The following is an 8422-nucleotide window of genomic DNA, read 5'->3' as shown; positions in this document are numbered from 1 at the left end:
GATGACTCATCTAAAGCCTCATTCATTAGTCCCCTATATTTTACCACAACCTATATTTTTCAACCTCACACATCTTGATCATTAGGTTGTTAATTTAAGAGGGAGATGATGGTTGAGAACATGTCATATACAATGTGAGAAATAATTATCAACACCACCACTCAATTATGACTAGAAATAAAAGTTATCCCTCGCTCTAGTTCATTTGGTTTATAAACAACATCATTACATCCTATTATGCACCACCAAGGTTGGGGCACATTCGAATCTCATGTAGCACTTGTTCAGCCACTAACTCATTAATAGCAAGTCCACACACTAGATTGTTATTCTTCAAGAGTTTGACCTCAAATTTGGCGCTTCCAAGAGCAAGAATATGCTCATCCTCAACAAGCTCATTGTAGACCTACCATTTGACACAAACAACTCCCTAGTTAACAATAGTTTCTTGGATGAACAATTGTTCATCATTTCCTTTGATGACCACTGGTATGGGGACATCCTGATCTATCTTTGTACTCGAAAGTCTAGTCCTCATCTACATGAGATGATCATTGATGTACCTACCATCAATCCATCAATATCTCATCATTAGAGATGTTCTCTATCGGTAGGGTGTGAACACTATTTTGCATCAGTACCTCACTCTAGAGGAAGCCAAGCACACCCTTAATGATTTTCATAGTGGCACCTATTGGGGACACCTCTCTAATATGTTCATAGCCAAAAAGGTGATCCATAGTAGTTACTTTTATCTTACTCTCTTCCATGATTTCATTTAATCCATTAAAATATGCACTGAATTCCAATTGTGTACACAGAAACCTAAAGTGCCACTTTATCCCTTACACCTAGCAATTATGGTGGTCCCCTTCTCTAAGTGGGTATTGATTTTATTACATGAAATCCCACCTCTAGTAATAGCCATCAATATATCATCATCACTATTGACTACTTCATGAAATGGGATAAATCCATGCCCACCTTCAACAACACAACCGATTCTTCTACCCAATTCTACTTCAATCAAGTCATTATTCATTTTAGGGTTTCCCACATTCTTATGTCAAACCATGAAAAACACTTTAAGAATGATATATTCTATGAAACATCATCTCTTTTTTAATTCACTCACAAAATTACATCACCTTACTACCACCAATCAAATGGCCAAGTGGATTCTATCAACAAAGTCCTCAAAACTCTGTTACAGTGTGTGGTGAACAACCACAAAAATAATTAGGAAGAGATGTTTTTCTCCACCCTTTGAACATGTCACTTATAATTTAAAACTTCCATTCGTTTTACTCCCTTCCATCTCTTCCATGACGTAGAAGCATTTTTACCCATTGAATGTGATATGCCCACCCTACGTATGACAGTCTAACTTTTCCCAGTACTACTCCACTTGAAAAATGCCTAGTTGATTAATAATGTCTCAATGGAGATCAATATGCCTCCCTCCAACATAATGAAGCCACCCAAAAATTATCCATGGCTACTTTTGATCACAACATCCACCCTCATTCTTTTGACAAGAGAAAGCTCGTGTTAATATATGATGTTGCCAAACAAACTTTGGGCCTTCAGAAATTTGGAACCTCGTGGAAAGGGCCATTCATTGTCAAACACTACCTCAAAAGAGGCACATACATCTTGGCCTATCATGATGGGACTTGTCTTAAAGTCCTATTCAAAAAGCAATACCTTAAGAAAATTTATCCCTAATAGTAAGCCCCATGTGTCACTCTCTTCTTTTTTATATACTTTTCTTTTGTCTTTTTCTTCTTTGTTTTTTTTGAATGGACTATGGATCATTTTTCCTAATCAATTCCCTCGTTTTGTTTTCAATCCAGATAAATCAACCAGTGTATCACATCAGTTTCACCAATGTTGCCATTTGATGGCCTCAACATCTTACATCTACAATTTGGGCCATTTATTCCCCTCCCAAAAACTACTTCACTCAAGTGGCATTTGTAGTAGGTATGTCATGAGTAACCAAGAGGAATATTATATTTTCATCAATTTGTTAGTCAATGCCACTAATATTCACATTTGCAGCTTCCTTAATTCCCAACCTGACATCTCATAGTTGAATAATGTGTACCATCCATGATCCTCTCCTCGTTTGAAAGTATTTACAAGTTTAGTTATTATTAAGGAATTCAAAATCCATCACCTTCACACATATTCCTAGGAATTAGAACCAATTTGTGGACAACACTACAAATGAAATTCTAGAATGGCAATTTTTACACTATCATATTAATCATCATGGTTATGTATATACATGTTTAGCATTTGATTATCGTCATCAATCATTTGAAAATATGCATACACATTAACAAAAATGAATCATTATTCAACATCACATGAAACTCAAAGTCATACAAAAATGTTTGTATCTATCATTTATATATAAACAATTTCTATACATATTGGTTCCCATCACTATGGCCCCATAAGAAAAATGAGTGTCATATACAAAATGTGGGCCCCACCCATCTACATAAATATGATACAAATCTATGTGGGCCATCCCCGCATCTGCATACATCTTCCCACCACCACCATTGGGGAAAAATTTGGCATACCCCCATTGTAAGGGGGGCACCACCTCCACCTCCTCTTGCACCTCTACCAATGGGATCTAACACAACCATGGCCTATAACACTGCAAATGTAGCTTGCTTAAGAGTCGAACACCACTTGTTCTTATGAAACACACACACATATACCACATCCTCCCTAAGTGATGCATACTTCACCTCTGGAACTCCGTGTAACACTACATCCATTCGACAGTGAAGATGGACATCATGCCACTACAGTCAATATATCTCCTATTGGATTCAAACAATCCCCTCTCTATCTTCTAATGATTTCATTGTTGTTGTTGCTAGAGCATGCAATAGCCTTACCTCTACATAAGGGTGACCCCATCACCATGGATTCTTTATCTCCTCTATCTCTACCTCAAATAGGCATCACTCGACAAATAAGAGGACATTGTCTTGCTCTCTCTCCACCCCTCGGACGAGCCCTCCCCATAGCCCCCCCCCCCCGGTGCCACAAAAAGAACCGTCCCTCGTGGGAAAACATCTACAATCACACATAGAACACACAATAGTATTGTGTTACAATAATCAAATACAAAACTAAAAATGACAATACATTAAATCAACCAAATCAACATACATACCGGTTAATTCCCTTGATCTCTATTAGGGGTTGTATAGTTTTTGGATTGTGTTAATAATACATAATGGAATACAAATAAGAAAAATAAACTATGGCATATACTGCCACTATCTTTACAATGTTGGTGTCCAAAAAAATGGCTACTACGTCTCCTCCCTCCCAGATCAATAATCCACCCCATCACCTCATCCATGACTAGGTTGTTGGGGGGCAAATTCGTGGGGGGGGGGGGGGGTGTTTGGAGGGGGATCACCTCCACTATAATATATTGATCCATAAATTGTCATGGATATTCCACTAGATAGTTCATCACATTAGAGATGATAAAAATATATTGAAATATGAAATCTACACTATGAGGCTTAAACTTCCTTACATTTTTATATTTATTAAGTTATTTTTTTTTCTTATTCATGCAATATATAAATGTGGAAAATATAGAATCGGTAAAAAAAATCACTCACAAAACACAATAACACCAATATATGACCCATGAAACCCTTTTGGGAGAAAACTCAACTAGAAAGTGAGGTTGCTTTGTTTTCAATCTCTTTGAATGGAATTGAAACAAATATAAAGGAGTGATACATGTGGCCCATGGGTTGCTAAGTAACAAAAACTGTCTCTAATTTCCCCTCTCTCTATCCACTCTTTTATATTTTTCTCTACCATGGAACAAAAAGAAATTGGATAGAACCAAAGGGCATTATCTTCCTAGTGGCACCGTTATAACATAACCCAATAACAAACTAGGGGTTAAATTTAACCCATACAACCCTCAACATGAGTTAAAAATTCACTCTTATAGAGTCTTCTTTATCATCCAAACATGTCTAGTCCCTTTTCCATGAGTAATATGCATTGATGTGGCATCCTCTTGAATTATGGTGGTCAAACAAGATAATTCAACTTCTGGGAGGCATAAATTTTGGGTCCAAACTCTTATTGATGTGATTATTGAACTTTTGGAAAGATCTATGAGTGTATAATACTTAAGCCACAAAGTTTTACCCCCAAAGTCTTGTTGAATACTTATACTTTTCCATCTATGTATGGATGGAATGTTGTAGATCTCTTCAACTTCATTTACATGTTTCTTCCACAGTGTAGTACAAAATACATTGATAAATCTTGTGTCCTTGTCTGAAACAATGTTCCTTGATACCCCAAAGTGCAATACCAAAGTGCATATAAACTTATCCAAAGAACAACTTTATTTGTTCCATCCCATTGATGGTAATTTTACATGTCATGATAATGCACATCTTCTTGAACCTATCAACTACCAAAAATAGGTACCAATGTCCCTTCCTGTTTGTTGGTAAATTCTCATAAATTCCATTGAACGTGTTCTCAGTGATAAGTGGGTACATGTAAGGGATGGTATAGATCTTGTTTCTTGTTATTAGGTTTGTTGATACAACAAAGCATACATACTCTTATGGACCTAGCTACATTTTCTTGCATCCCAGGTTAGTACACATACCATTGTAAGTTCGCCACTATATTTCCTACACCAAAATGCTCTGCAACCTTGGATGTGTGAGCCTCTCTCACTCATTACAATTTTCCACCTTTAGGAACACATAACTTGTCTATCCTGTAAAGTAACCCATCCTGGAGTTGATAGCCAACTATTTTATCTCCATTGTCTACATGACTCTAGTTTTTCCGCTGCTAAAACACCTCCTTGAAGTCCTCATCCTTTGCATGTGCCTCTTCATATGCATCATGGGTGAAAGGTTCCAAGTGCATACAAGTTTCCAAAGTTGTGATCTTTGAATTAGGTGGGATTGAAAGCATGTCAGCCAAATTGTTTGTGCTTCCCTTCTTATATTTGACCACTAAATCAAAATGTTATAAAAACCATATCCACTTGTAATTACTTGTTTTTTGTAACTTAGTTTGGGCCTATAGGTATCGTAGTGGATGGTTATCCATGTGGATGACTATATTTTTCCTCATCTGATAGTGTTTCCACTTTTTATTAGCATAGAGCTCATTGTTGTAGGTAAGGTAGTTAAGAACCGCCCCACAAAACACTTTAGAATGAGAGCATGTAGGTATTCATCCCTACATAAACACCAATCCCATAGCATACCCACTCAGATATGTCTCCACTTCAAAGAGCTACTGCAAGTTTCATAATGAAAGCTTGACTAATTTTCTTCTTTAACTCCTTGAAGGCCTACTGTTGACCCTTTCCCGGCTATAAATTCTTACCACTTGTTCTTATGGAATGGAGTGGTGTTGCTACTAATGAAAATGAAACTATGAATTTCCGCAGGTATTATGCTACCCCAATGAAACTCCTAAACTCAAAAACATTAGTAGGAACCGACCAATTAATAATGGCCTCCATATTGGCAAGATCTATCTTCAACTCTCCTCCACCATCACATATCCTAGATACACCAAAGAATATAATGCAAACTCACACTTCTTGAGATTTTGCAAAATTGGTGCTTCTTCAATGTCTCTTGCACCTACATCAAACATGAGATGTGCTCCTCCTAGGTAGCACTATAAACCAATATATCGTCCAAAATATGCAATAACAAATGAATCTAAGTATGACAACAATATATCATTCATTAATCTCATGAATGTAGTTGGTACATTTCATAAACCAAACAACATGACTAACCACTCATACAAACCTTTTATGTTTTCGAAGGAAATTTTCCAAGTATCTTCTTCTTTAACTTGAACCTAGTGATACCTTGATTTTAAGTCCATCTTACTAAAGTATTTTTCTTATTGCAACTTATCTACGAAATCATTTATCCTTGGAAGGGGGTACCTATTCCTGACTGTAATTTTGTTTAATGACTTGTTATAAATGTGAATTTTCCATGTCCCATCCTTCTCTGGCACAACTATGATGAGTTTCCCACATGGTGAGGGACTTTGTTCAAAAACACCCTACCATAGTAGCTTATGCAACTACTTCTTCACCTTGTTTGCTTCTATAATGGATTTCTTATACAATCCAATGTTTGTCAATCATACATGTGTGTTTGCACACATGTGTGTGATGAAGTTGCATGACCCTTTGTGCCACTGTAAATTTTACAATTGTTTAGATTCACATGAATGAGAGGTGACTAGTTGCACAGATTTATACGACTGAGAAATGACCCAAACAAATGGGATGTGTGTTTTTGTCTTTCCTTTTCTTGTGTTGCGTGGGGGAGAGTGGTCGGCAGAAAGGGTGGTAGGGTTCAAGTTGGGGGGGGAAACATAACATATATCTTTCAAGTAGTTATGATTGTTATCTATTGGGGACAATGAGATTACGCCAATATCCAAGATGTAGTGATGACCTGTCCATAGTTTGACCATGGTTGAACATGTTTGGCTATGATCAATGTTGATTAGCCATGTTATTAATGGTTGACTATGGTTGATTTTGGTTGACCATGGATGAATATGCCATAACATAGCTTAACAAAGTTGACCATGGATGAATATGCCATAACATAGCTTAACAAAGTTGACCATGGTTGAACTTGTTAACAATGTTTGATCATGATTAAGTTTGTTTGACCAAGTGTGAACATGGTTAAGCTTCTTTGACCATTATATTATATTTCACCCATTATTTCGTCCAACTCTCACCCTTAAGTTATGAGTTATATCCCATTTGTAATGCCCTCCTCCCACTTCTACCCAAGTAACTGGCCAATCCAGGTAAACATGTGACGAGAAGTTACTATGATATAATTCGACCTCCTAAGCCACCTTAAGGAAGTCGAATCGACGGAATCAAACCATACAGACCTTCCACATTAGTAAAATGATTCCCAGGAACCATCTCAACCACTCAGGTAACTAGCCCCTGGGTCCCATTGGTTCTTAGACCATTAAACCCCTGGATGCTCCCTTGATATGGACAAGCATGTGTTTAGAAGGCTCCAGACGCTCCCACAACATGGGTATGCATGCGTCCATGGAATTTTCTGCCCAGTGTTGTGTCTACGTCTCTGGGATTTGAACCACCTTTTCAGGCCCAGAACCCAGGTCACTACCCAAAACTCAATCGCACTTTCAGAATCCATAATTTACATAAGGACAAGACTTATAATCAAAAACTATCTCTAGGACTAGGCCTGACCATCCCCAACTAGGATTGACATTCTGTTAAACACTTGGCATCAATGAAATCTACAGGAAATGAATACAAGAAAGAGCATAAATGAATGCTAACTCATATGGAACTTGACAAGAAGGATCACCAACCTCTCCCCTTAACTATATTGGAATCAATTAGGTCTTGCATCCATTATCCTTTCAATTACAAGTAAATACATGAAATAACCATAACCTTAACCAATCATATAACCATGCTTATAACCAACATTAAACCATGAAAATAAAAATGAGATAACAACCATTAAAGCCACATATTAACAAGAAAAAAAGCAAGAGAAATTAGCTTTTATTAAACATAGGAAAATTCAATCAGGTTCAGGACTTCAACGTACCACTCGACCGTAGACATGGTTGAACCAAATATTTCTTTCAGACAATTTCCCTTGTGCCATATTCCAAGCATGAATGTGGGATCTCATAGATAAACCAATCCAAATAAAACCAAGGAAATCCAGAGGTTAAACCACCTCCACCCTCACCAAATCATGATCTCACAAAAACCGACAACAAGATCATAAAACCAAACCGAGCTTGGAATGCCTCCAGAATCCATCACTATCCTTGAGGAATTTTATGTCTCCTTGTCTCTCATGCTTTACCGCAATCCACACCATATCACTAGGCCCTAAACAAAGACACCAGTCTCTCAGGATTTACCGCAATCCACACCAGATCACTAGGCCCTAAACCCTAACTCCACCCTCAAGATTTACCATGTATCCTACCAAAACTGGTCAAGGGATTCCTAGACCTTTGGGATTTTCCTGAGACCACCTCTACCTCAAATTCAGAAACCATCTAGAAATTTTAAAGCTCAAAATTGAGAAATCAATCCCATCACACCATGGCTATCCAGAAAAAGCAAGGCAAGGCTGAAAACCACTGTCATAACCCGAAAAAACCATGCAACTGACATCAAGAGAACCATATACCAATAGGCAAATCCATGCATGTCCAAACCAGCTAGGAAATCACACATGCAATATGTTACCTGCAAGTATTCTTGCTGAGGTTGCATGATCCTGCTCTTCCTTGCTTGATCTTTGATAAGCTCCAATATTAC

This window comes from Pinus tabuliformis, chromosome 8 (genome assembly GCF_031772625.1).
Source record: "Pinus tabuliformis cultivar Carrire ecotype Pingquan chromosome 8, CPIR1, whole genome shotgun sequence".
NCBI lineage: Eukaryota > Viridiplantae > Streptophyta > Pinopsida > Pinales > Pinaceae > Pinus > Pinus tabuliformis.
The sequence above is the reverse complement of the archived record's forward strand: the minus strand, read 5'-3'. Positions refer to the sequence as shown.